This window comes from Solea solea, chromosome 8 (assembly GCF_958295425.1).
Source record: "Solea solea chromosome 8, fSolSol10.1, whole genome shotgun sequence".
Classification (NCBI taxonomy): Eukaryota; Metazoa; Chordata; class Actinopteri; order Pleuronectiformes; family Soleidae; genus Solea; species Solea solea.
In genome coordinates this window covers 21479410-21492290 of record NC_081141.1, presented here as the reverse complement: position 1 = coordinate 21492290, position 12881 = coordinate 21479410, and the positions used below count along the sequence as shown (strand labels likewise).

The 12881-nt window shown below is 45.4% G+C and overlaps 1 protein-coding gene across 1 annotated transcript in view; it reads left to right on the top strand.

The window, feature by feature from the left end:
• The first annotated feature begins 858 nt into the window (after nucleotides 1-858).
• The window catches only part of fam222aa (family with sequence similarity 222 member Aa), a 65307-nt gene continuing 53284 nt past the window's right edge, over nucleotides 859-12881 (top strand). The window contains exon 1 of the mRNA XM_058635597.1: nucleotides 859-1916. The gene's annotated coding sequence lies outside the window, so the exon portion shown is untranslated. The remainder of the gene's footprint in view (nucleotides 1917-12881) is intronic.

Here is a 12881-nt window from a genome sequence, read left to right as displayed (position 1 = left end):
ATGATGTGTGATTGCTTGTACTGCCTTTGTGTATCCTGGGGTCTGTGTGCACTGGACACAGTTGGCAAAGACGATGAAGAAGAATACCAAGGTCCTATGTCAAAGTGAGCCTCCGACTTCCTCACTGTTGTCGTGACATTTTGCAAAAAAAAGAAAAGAAAGAAAGAAAGAAAGAAAGAGAAAGGTGTTTTGCAAGGTTTCCTGTGGCTCAAGGTGTCACCGACGGAATTGTGCAAAGTGAAGCAGCCACAGATATGTGGCACTTACGCTTAAGATACAATCTTGGTGAAGTGAATGTAACAGACGGGCGTGGAGTTCAGGAACATTAATTTAGAAGACAAAAGTGCCTCATATGCATCTTGATAGATCACTAAATACATCCGCGCTCATCAAACACAATAAACTTTGTCCCTGAGGTTGCCCCTTCATGATCACACCGCAGTCCGACTTTTCATATCATAAAAAGATTATTGCGAGGCTTATTATCTGCATGGGATATTTGTCCTGCAGGAGTTTCAAACTAATTAAGTTAAATAGCATTTTCAAGTCACCAATTCATAAACAGCGGATTCATTGTGCATGCTAATCACATTTAATTTTATGCAGGTTGCATAATTATACTTTATTTCTCCCTGCAGAGTCGCACTTGCAGCTAGAGGTGATTCAGTTTGTTGCTCAAAGGTTTGAGGTGTCCAAAACCTTCAACTAAGCTGCTGGGAAGAAAAAATAAAAGCCATAAAGGGATAAAAGAATGATTAAAGATCTCAATCTTTATTCTGCCACAGCAATTTATGTCCGTTTTCTCCTTTTCCGCGAATAAACAACGTGGTTTCAGACGCTTGGACGCATCTCTATGGAAACAGCCCTCAATTACCGATGATTGGTCAACCCGTGGGAATGTTTCTATTCCCTCAGTGCGGTGATTGGTCGGTGGGCGGTCTGTGCAGCCTGACAGTCTGCAGCGTTCCGGGTTATTGTCAGTCTCGGCAGCTCGGCACAAGGGCTGGACCGCATCCCGGAGCTGCCTGAAGCAGCTGGCTCGTTCTTCGCACTTAACCGTGTCCCATTTTGGTTAAAACACCAAAGAGAGCATCGCGCTGCTTTGCTCTGGACGCGACTCCACAGCCTCAGCGGGGAATCTGAGTCGGAATCTGGAGACGAGAGGCTGCCGACACCGCGGAGAAAGTGACGGACGGAGCAGAGCCTGGTCGCTGGGATTTTTTTTTTCTAATCGCGTCGCATCAGTTAAGGATATTTCAGGCAGCGGCTTTGGCCCTGCTTTGATTTCTTTCAGGGTACTTTTACACGATATTGCCTACATAATAACATTCTTCTAACAATTGCATGGTACAATTCCCATTCCCGTTCCCAGGCGGACCACTTTAAACCCGTGCGTAACGCCCGGGGATTTGGGGACACTGCGTAGCCGTCCAGTCGTCCACTGTTCCGATTATCAGCTCCGCTGATAGGGAATATATCCGCACGCAGGTCAAAATAAGAGCGATCACAGGAACAAGATCGCTTCTTATTTCTGTTCCGGAGGCTAAACGTCAGAAACCCCGACGCGTACTTGGTGCGCAATCCTTCCGAGGACGCTCCTGTAATTGTCGACCTGCGCTTTTGCACCCGACAAAAATTGGCAGGCGAATCCAGGGAGAAGAAAAGACGAAGCTTATTAACTTTGCATGCCAGAAGCGAGAGTGTGGAATCTAATTCGCGGGGTTACCGGCACATTTGCATACCTTCCGAAGAGGATAAACTTAATCAGCGTTTGACATCGACAAAGCGGCCGCTGCTGGATTTGGGGGGAACAGAATGAATCCGTTTTAATTTGGACCTCAGAAGTATCAGGCAGATTGATCAGTGAACACTACAATCTGCATGGAGTTCTAGTCTACACCACGGAGCAATTTATGGTAAATATATTTCACATTTCTTCTCCGACGTGTGTGTTGTGGGTGAATCCGTGTGTCCTGTGCGGCTCAATGAAACCTTCCGGGGGTGAAAAGTAGGAGAAGAGCAGAAAATCATGAATGAATGCCCTGTTTTTTTTCTCTCCCAGAATGCTGCTGCTGCTGCTGCTGCTGCTCACATAACGATGTCTCAGATTTAAAGCCTTTGTTTCCATGCGTGACCCACAATAAAGGAAGTGTTGTAAAAATCGACTTGTTAGAGAGCCACTCCCGAGTGGCTTTGGGAACTGCTTTGATGTGCGATGCTGGTCTTTTCAAGTGTGGGTAGCAATTAAGTGTATTGTCGAGAGCCCTGGCACCGCAGGCAGCGCAGACAGCGCAGCGCAGGCAGCGGCAGAAGTGCATGTGCCACTGGAGGAGTCGCGGCGCGGAGCAAAAGGTGCGAATGTCTCATCTGTAGGCCCCTTGCGTCACCGACTACAGCGTCTGCGGCAATTAGTGATTTCCACCCCGGATGTTAATGATATACTATCTCTTTTTATAGCGTGCCTGCATGTCGTGAGTGGCTTTTATCAAAGGACTCATAAAATTCACAGGCATATGTGTGTGTGTGTGTGTGTGTGCGTAACGCTGTAAAAGTTTCCCCTCTGGATGATGCTCTGTGCTGCAGTGAGGTCTGAAGGTAATTTGTCATCGCCCTGTGAAGACGGAGAATGCAACGCGAGAAATGTCGTAATATGTTTTATTGTAACGGAAGTTCATGTCTTTATATGGGAGGCTGCTGAAAGTTCACTCCGTTTCATTGAACTCCAAAGGCGCGCACAGACATGGGGGGGAAAAGGGCAACCCCCCCCCCCCTGAATGATACAGTGGCAGGATCTTTATTTATGTATTTATTTCAAATGCAGTTTTGGTTTATTGTTACATTGTTAATTAAGAACTGCTGCTATGGCCGACACAAAGCAATATAACATTAGAAAAGGAAAATGTTGAGAGGGTGCAACACAGGTAGCCAACTTACAGGAATGAAACTTTCTGCAGCAGAACATTTCTAGACTCTCACTCTCAGTGTCTCATTCTCAGTTTCTTCTCATTTAAATCATTCACACAGCCTTTTTTAAATATGGTTAAATATCTTTTTGCTATTTACCTGCTCAGAGAGCAAAAGGGCAGGTGCTTGAGCACCACCTGCAGTCTGTCTGTGCACATCCACGTCTGTTCACTTGGTGAACTTTGAACCCTCCTGCTTTGCAGTGCTCTCTGCCTCCTTGCTGACACTGTACCCAAATGAGCCTGGATTTTATGCTGACTGTGCAGGGGTGGAAAAGTAGAAGAAGTTTTATCATTAAGTATCCTCAAAATTGATCTTCCTCACCAGCTCCAGTCCTCTTTCTCCTCTTTCTCCTGCTGCTCACTGAATGTAATTCGGGCCCCTGCAGCAGGGCAGGCGCCCCCACAGTCAGGGCACCTGCCATAGAGCCTTCCTGGCTGTATTGAATAAAACATCCAGTGATGTATGAGGCAGGGGCTGCACCCGAGGGGGCAGAACTGCCTCATTTACTTCCTCCACTCTGCGCCTATGACCTGCTGAGCAAATTGTGCTCATATTAGCTCTGCGGCTGCTCCTCACCTAAACAAATAGTCTCCCCAGCATAATGCTTGCCTTAACTCAACATGATGGTTGGACAAGGCAGGGGAGAATGGAATGGCAGTAACGCTTTAATATCTAGGTCACTGAATTACCTTTTCAGAGTTTGTAGCGCTTGTTTTGTCTTTTTTTTTTCTTTCCTGGCGTGCTGTTAGATCTTTATTTTTTCTTGTAAGACTGGAACTTGACGTGTCCCGCTGCAGGCTGCTTAAAACTTAACTCATTTCTCTTCCTGTTGCTGTAACAAAAACAAAAGTCCACAGTATGGTCCTAAAAGGACAGTTAATTGTGATTGTATGAGGTTTTTGCTGCAGGTTTTTTTTACATAGTACTGACTTTGGTTAGTGTGCTGTCATCTCAGACGGACCCAGTCCGGCACACAGATGCAAACTCTCACTGAAAACATGGCAGGGACGCAAAGGAAAAACAGATTTTAGCCACTTATTTAAAGGCTCACCTTATATAACCTGCTGCCTAACCTACTTAAGTCTACAATATCTTAAGAATACCCTGTTTTATGGCATCGTTCGACGGCCCTCTCCAGCTGGAACCTGACGTTTGTAAACTGCCCACTCCTAAAATCAGTGGTTTAAACATGTGGGGACACAGGAGCTGCTGGTCCACTGCTGCCATGTTTGGAAAGTGTCACTCAGGTAAATCAGAATGACACATTTATGATGGAGGCGGCAGTGGATCAACTCCTGTGTGCTGTGATGTAAAATCGCTGGTTTTCTCTATGGAGTTTGGCGTGGGAGACACGTTTAAGAGAAAGTAGGAAACATATTCTTCAGATATCGTAGATTTAGGTCGACATACATTTTTATTTGGTGAGCGTTTCGTTAAGTAGCTAAAATCTCTTTTCCCCTGTGCACCTGCTGGCAGCCGTGTCCCAGGCTTGTGCCAATGCCTCAGTTAACCTTAAATATTTGTTAGAAATGCATCATATTTTTTGTCTCGGTTGAGATCTTGTGTCGCAGTTTTGCATATGTGTCGGTCATGCCAGCAAATTTAGCTCCCTGATAAAAGCAAGAAAACTGAAATGATGAAAGTAAAATCCAGACTGAGGCTGCCAAGAGTTACAGAGAGAGAGAGGAACACATTTTAGCATTGTGTTAATGAAAGTAATACCCTTAGAGAATAGTGGCATTTTATCAATTTGCAACTCAAATTGCATATCACTTTGATTGATTGATAGCTTTTGGGCTCCTTACTGTAATCTTTGCTTATTAAAGTGCCTGCTCCCAGTGAATAAGGGGCGCCCCACTCATGAATATTGTTAAAGTCACTGAAGTTTAATTTCCTGCTCTGTGTATTAATCTTTTTTAATCCCTGCATGGCTTGATTGTCTCAACACCTTCCCAGAGGCAGCAAAACTCATTTTGGCACTTAAGATGACTAAAATAGCAGATACACGTGTGTGTGTGTAGTTGTGTGCAACCAATGTGTCGCTTAAGATCTGCCGTCCCCTAAAGTGTCTCAGCTGTGCGTGTCCATTCTTGTGCAGACTGTGTTATTTGAATGTGTTAATCAAAAACATTCAGATTCCCTCTTCACAGTCTCCATTTATAGAACTATTGAGTACACATGTAAAAGACTGACAAAGAGAATAAAAGACAGTTTCCTCTCTCTAGATTTGCTGATGTGAGCGCACAAAGCTTTGTATGTGGAAATTCCACTGGACACTTCAAGGAACACGAGTGTTTCCTCTCAAAGCCGCGTCGACCCCGCAGCTCATTAGGAGCCTGATCAAAGTGTTTCACGCGAGTGGAAAAGTCTCTTCACTGTCCTCGTGTTAACAATTGTCAACGTGCAGGCAAACAAAAATGACACCGCCTTTCTTGTACGTTGCATTACAGCATGATTTTAATATAAACTCTGCTGTCCCCGCGCTGCAAGGCTTGTCTCACGCGTCATCGTCTCGGATCTAGAAGACGGAGCATGAAAAAGGCAACATAAGACAACAAGCACTACACTACACTACACTATGCACACACGCGTGCGTTACTGTGGGGGAAACAAACGCACCCTTCAGCCAGTCGGTGTGTGGAAGTGACAGATGTTGTGATGATGTTAATGAGAGTCAACGTTCAGTGTACATGCAGGGTCAGCGGGGAAGTGTTTTCTGAGTGTGCTTGCAGGTCGCGGCACATGCTTAATGCATCTGTTTCAGCACACATTCATGGACCCTCAGTCTTATAAACTCTACTCTGTAATGTCAGAGGAGCGGCTCTCCTGTTCTCCCCGCTCTGCTGGCGATGTCTTCACTTCAGCATCAAATACTTATTCACCAATCTGTGCAGACACAACACTGGTCATCAGGTGTGACTAGTTTGTTAGCGATATACTGGGTGAGGAAGAAATAAAAGAAAAAGAAGCTGTTGACCTTCTGCAATTTTCATTAGGTGTATACATCTTATGTATAAATGAGATTCTACTTGCGTTCTGTCATACCACAAAGGAAAAATGGATTTATTCTGACAGTAATTGTATGGAAATTTAAAATCTGCAGCCAGTGTAGTATATATTATTCTATAAACATGCTCTTAAGCACATTTTGTTTGATGTGAAGCGGCTTCACTCAAAAAAAGGTGACGGCTGCTGTGTTATTGCGAGGATACAGCAGTGTTTCTGATGACTGGTACTGGGCTGCAGGACTTAATCCACAAATGATTTCCTCTTACCTGACCACAGTGATGCCAGACGTTGGCAGCTCTTCATCAGGGTTATCTGCAGTGACTTAGTGCATGATTGACAGCCACGATCCTCCCTCGCCTCCCCTTTCACCCTCTGTCAGGTTGCATGGAAGTCACGTCTCGCCAGGCCTTGAGGTTAATGTATAGCCTTTAATTTGGAAAGGTTGACGCGCTTGGTCCATTTGAAGCTGCTCAGTAGAAACTGTGCCGTTTATATGTGGTGAATGAGTACTTTGGTATATGGAGAGCTTGACTGCTGTGTAGTTTACGGTTTGCTCCATAACCCAAGTCAAAAAAAAAAGAAGAAGGGAGAAGCCGAGGCATGCTCCTTCCAGAGTGTTCTTGGTGGAAGAAACAGAATAAAGCAAATCTGACAAGCTCTCCAACAGCAAATTTGCTCCCCTTAAAAACAATGCCGCTCTTGCCTTCCTCATGGTCACATTGATTTGTTCTGGGTGACAGTGCAGGCTGCTGTGAAATCACCCCAGCGCCATTGATCTCAAGAAGAGGAGGAGGAGAGGGAACGAGAGCCTGGCGACAGTGAGCAACATGGGAAAATCCTTAGCGTGTCCTCTTCAACCTCAGCCAGTAATAAAACCAAGGCCCTGGTTACTATCAGATCAGCCTCTGCTGTACTTCTCCAGCCACTGTAAAGTCTAGTCTGTGCTTTGATTTGTTTTGGACGCCCATACGTGCCGTTTGATTTGCTATTGTGCGTCGCCATGTTTCACATTATCAGCTGAACTCTTTATTGCCACTGTTTTCCATGCCAGAAGCGAGGCTGTTTTTATCTCACGCGGGCCTCTGATTAATCTCCCCCTCTATGCTGGTGCACTTTAATCTTGAATGGGAGATATCTGATTTTCCTCGGTTATTGAGGAAGATCAAACTTTAATGGAACAAGGAACTGCACATCATCCTAATCTCCATCTCCCCTGCATTTTGGTTGACTGTTCTCCCTCGGGCTTTGTAGCTTTCCGCAGAAGCAGGAAATACATCAGACAGATAAGATGTTTTCTCTTCATGCTTTGGTAATTTATTCCCTGTTGACAATGGCCACCACTTTACATCTGTGCCTTTTGATTACCTGGTTGAAGGAACAGCGGGTAATAGCAGGGGGGAGTTGATTGACACTTACAAATGGCTGTCCCGCATGACCTGAGCACGTGGAACTTTCCCAGAAGCTTTAATTGGGGTTTCTTCAAAGTTCAGCCTTATCGCGGGAGTATGTGCTAACTCTCTTTATTGACATGTGAGAGATGGGGCCATGTGTGACCCACGTCACCGGTCTATAACAGCCTGAGGAGAGATTCGCTATAGCTGCGCGGCTGTATCAAGGTTCAGTGCATTTGATTACACCACAGTCAATCCAGGAATTAGCTATTGACTCCTGTTTTCCTCCATTCAGCTCCTCCATCTCACTGAGTGCACGTTACGCTGACCAGCGTCTGCTCTGCGACTGACGAGAGACACGCCATAAGTGTTCCATCCATTTGCAGCGGCGTGTCTCTCGTCACGCCTCCCACAGACGGTTTGCGACTTTAACAAAAAGGGACCATTACCTAATTCTAAGGCGGCTGCTGCTGCTGTTGTTGTAAGGTAATGACATTTCCACCGACTGGAGAGAATAACGTTGTCTGCTCTCGATTGTAATTGCAGAGGCCACTTGGCCATTTTCCTGAGTTCAGCGTGAATGCAACACAATTTAATAAAACTCTGAGGATTTTTTATTATTATTTATTGCCGCCGACTGGCAGCTGCATCAGGGAGAGTGAGCCCGAGACTCGCGCAGACGAAACTCATTAAATGTACTTGTTGATTGTTTTTAACGGCGCCAGAGAGCGTTTACAAGAGAGCCGGCACATAGGGAGATGTTTACGTGTTAGTGTGTGAGTGTCAGGTCACACTGTGTTGTTAATATAAAGCCACCATTTCCCTTGATCTTGGAGGAAGAGTTGCCCGGAATTTCCGTCATTTTCTACCCCCTTATTATTTGTGTTGAGAAAAGGTTGGAAATCTGTGGGATATTAGGGCCCGAGGCCAAAGAGCTTCTATGTGCCTGCCTTCACTCACATACAAAAACATAGGCATACTGACATGAGGACATGTACGGGCACACACACACACACACACACACACACACACACACACACACACACTCCCAGCCCTGTTTTATTACCTCCTGCCTGCTGCTGGAATTGCTTTCCTCCCTCGAGTGAGCCAGGCAAAGCCGGCTTTATTGTGTTAACCTATTTGTGTGTCAAGAGCGATTGCAGCGTTCTTTATCTCTGTTTGTATTTGGACGGGGAGACGGCAGAAAGAGAGGGAGAGAGAAGAGCAAGCGAGGGAGCGAGCGAGAGGGAGAGTGGCGAAGGGAAGGAGCGAGGGGAGGGGAGGTGGTGGTGGGGCGGGGGGGGCGCGCTCTGCACAGGAGCCAGGCGAGCCACCGGAGTTAGACGGATGGCCGGTCACTGTGCTCCAGTCTGGAGGATAATGACTGGTTGCTTAGCAATAACCCACCCCCACCTATTTCCAGACTTGCATCCAGAGTAATCACTTTTTTTTTTTTTCCTCTAAAAGATTTTGTATGTAATTATAAGCCCACTGCCAGCTTTTGAAATCTGCCTAATGGGTCTTTTCATTTATTAAGCAGAGTGGGTAGAGGGTATGAGATTTTGGTGTGGGGGTGTAAACTCCTGGTTGTTGGAAGGTTACAGCACGATGCATGTGTGTGTGTGTGTGTGTGTGTGTGTGTTTGTGAGCATGTGCTTTGAGTCTGACCGGGATTACGATGAGGCCACAGCTATACTTCCTGCTCGATGGCTGCTGCTGTACAACCTTTGACCTCCGCCGGTGGTCAAGGATTGAAGAGTGCAGCAGTGCAGTGGTAACATTGTACTCAGACACTTGGCATCCACTGAACATTTTTATTTTCTGTGACCGGAGCCTTTGAGTGCTTGATTTTGTGAGCTCTTAGTTTTATTAACATTTTTATTGAGTTGAACAAATTGCTGACCTTTTGTGGCATAATGAATCACCCGTCTCGCTTAGGAAAAATGAACGTTTTGGCAGAAGTGACTGGCGTCAATCCAAGCTGTTTAACTCATGATTTGCTGCGTGTTTATTCAGCAGGTGAAAACATTTAATACTACTGAGTGTTTACCAACATATAAATTCCTTTTTTCAACTGTTTGTTTTTCCTCAAATCTCAGAGTTAGGGTGGTAATATATGGGTTTGCGTTTAATCACGCGGTTTCTCCTCCCGGTGACTATAATTTTAGGCAACTGTGTTTTTAAGTGGCAGAATAAAAGAATGATATCAGAACACGGCCCCACTTTTAACTGCCTTCCATCACCAGCGCATCGCTGATGTTGGCACCGAGTCCACAGTGGTTTTAATGTTCAGCCAATTATTCTCTCTGCTTTAAAAAAAAAAAAAGAAAAAGAAACACAGCCCCCTCCTCTCTTATTTTACCAAGAGGTAAAATATTAACTTGAAATTCCCTGTGAAGTTCACATTAAACTTTTATTTGTTTTGCTGATTTAGAAAAAGTCATGGCCACTCACAGAGCTCACTGATCAAATAAAAGGCCTTGATTCCTGCCAGTAGTAATCCAGCTGGTATTACATTAAACTCTGGAGATTTGGAGTGACAAATTACAAAAAAAATAATAATAAAAAAATCTGTTTTGGTACTGAAGTGTCTTTAAATAATGCACTTTATTTTATTTACCCATCCGTGCTCTCTCTCCATATCCTCTTTGATGCCGTCTTTCCTTATCCGGGCTCATGCACCACTGCTAAAAGTGACAGCTTTGCACGTCCTGGGAACTTCATACAGATAAACTAAACATACAGCATTAAACCCCCCCCCCCCACACACACACACACCCCCACCCTCATCTTCATGGCATGCTTCTGTGGCTGCATCTATAGGAACAGCTGTCCAGCTGTCACCGCAGCCAGCCAGTCAGCCGCTCTCCAAGGCAACATCTGCAGAGACTGAACGCACCGGGGCAGCCTGCCATCCTCGGCTCGTCCCCGAAGACGAGCGGAGCAGAGACGGAAGTGTGTCGGGCCTTTTGGCTGCACGTTATCACTGACCACATCAACCGTATCGCTGGGCTCTGATTGAACGTTATCTGCACCCGCGCCACATAAATAAGCTCAGCGAGGCACCGGGGCTGTTCCGCTTTGTCGCCAACTTAGAGCGATGTGTTACTGTAAGTGATTGTTATTATCACAAAAAATAAAAAAACGCAAAGAGAGAGAGAGACCGGATTCAAAAAAACACACATCATCGTATCCATTAATAGCCATCTGCCTCTGTATGGATGTGTGCGTGTGCCTGTGTGTAAACAAAATCCCAGCGAGCAAGGTGCAATGGCCTGGAACTGACGAGAACCCACTGGGAGAGTCTCTCCTTGATGTAGCCTCCCCCCCCTCCATCCCTCCCCACCATCTTTTCCTCCTGGCAGTGGAGTACAGTGAGGCAGAGCCATGCAGTGGGGGAGATGAGCAGAGCTGCGGTCCCCTCCGTCAGCCACAAACTAGGATCAGAGAGATCGCATGGGACTCTCTCCTGGGATGAGCAAAAGGAAGAGGAGAGAAAGCAGCTGTTCATAAGGTGTTTTTTTTTTGTACTTTTCCACCACCTCACTGTTGTTGTTTTTTTGTTTTTTTTACTTTTGCTGTCTCTGCTCTGGGGCTGTCATTAGCTTCTGTCATGCCTTTTTTTTTTTTATCTTTGAGTGCGAGGGCTTTTGAGTGTTTAAATTTACACTTTAAACGTGTTATAATCATTCCTGTGGCTCTTCTGCGATGCTTTTAGGAACTATTAAAGGAGTTGATTTCTTCATCAGTCCTCCTAATAACTAAAGGGGCTTCTCAGGCATACTGTTCTGCTCCCCACAGACAGCTGCAGAGTCATACAGGCTCTGGGCAAAGTTTGATGGATCCTGTTTACTGGAGCCGAGAGAATGTCTGGGTATTTCAAATTAAGTGTCACTTAAAGCTTGTCTTTTAGTCAGCTCTCCGTTTTTTGTTCCCCCCATCTCCTGTGACAGCACTGTGCTGCCAATTGTAACAGGGTTTGAGAGGAAGACATTTGGTGATTACACATGCTGTCATGATTGAGGGGTTCAGCCAGCAAATCGAGGCAAATCCAAAATTCCATATGGCTGCGGGGAAATCTCTCCGCCAACACTAAGTTACACTCAAGCAGCCTGTGTCCTGATGACAGGAAAGTCGCCCACTCAAAACTTATCGTTTTATCCTCACATTTACCCCATTGATGTTTCGCTGCTTTGATTGACAGCTGGACTTGAAAGCCATCGCTATCTCAGTGGCGCTGCAGCAGTGAGTAACCGTGACAATGGTCTCTCCTCTTTGCTCTGTGAGCACACCCTCTCGTGTCTTTCTGGGAACGTCGCGCCTTTATTCCACTTTGCCGTTTTTATATAAAGGGCACAACAGGGAATGGGAATCATTGTTGTTCTACCATCATGCCAGCAGTAAGGTAGTCAACGAGCTGGATCGATGTCTGCGTACAAGGGACGCCGACTCTGTTGTGTTACACGTCATGCCCCTCAGTTTGGAGCGCGGGCGTGCGACGTGAAATCACACATGGGGGAAGGCTTTATGTGGGCTCGTTTAGTTCAGTGTAAATAAGCAAAGGTGGCATAACGAGGGCTTTTCTTAACAGCAAGATAGCAGGATCTTTTTTATAATGGGGGCCGCAGAAACCCCGCGGACTGCTTCTCTGCCAAGACAGGATCCTATTAATCTTTTAAATAAGGGCTGCAGCCCAGCAGTGTTGTTTGCAGAAAAGTAAGAGGGCTACGGGAGACCACACTGAAAAGGGAGCGGAGTGGCAATTGGACCTGAATCCGTCTCATTGTTGCTGGGAAGCCTGAGCCTATGCAAAAACCAACATTAGAAATCTGCTGTGCTTTAGCGGTTGTGGAGATTACTCCTGCTTTCCACACAAACGCGACGTTAGAGCCCTTAAAATTAAAAAATGTTTAAGTCCGGGCAGGCAGACATGGAAAAACGTTGGAAGCAATGACGCATTGACCCATATTTACATCCTGATGGGTTCTCATGCGACACAACTGTGAACAAAAAGCTTCATTAACGTTTGTGTACACAATAGTTAGTTGCGTTAGTGTGGATGTAGAATTACGTCCGATATGGAGCTGAAAGTGTTGTTTGGACGCAGGCTGTTTGATGTGAAAACGCTGTTTTTTAGATGTCGTCGTATGGATGTAGCCTCAGTGTGTCCTCTTGCTCTGTGCCACACTCCAGGCATATTCTGTGTTTTTTTGATTATTTCGAGAAGACAGAAACATGAATAGAATAACTGTCCTTGCACAAATGTGTTTCTAACAACTCCGTAAAAATGGGCTTTTATCATGAAAAGGCTTTCTGATCTCTGATTTCATGGACTTGGCTTTTGCCTTTAATCGGATGTGATTTAGGAAGATATCCTAAGTGGTAAAAAGACTTCTTTTGAGTCTTTGTACTGTCTTGTCAAGTAGTTGTTAACGTAGAATTGCTGCAATGCTCTTGACACCTTCTGTTTTGTAACGGATGCTTTTCTCTGTGAAAAATCTCCCCATAAACCAA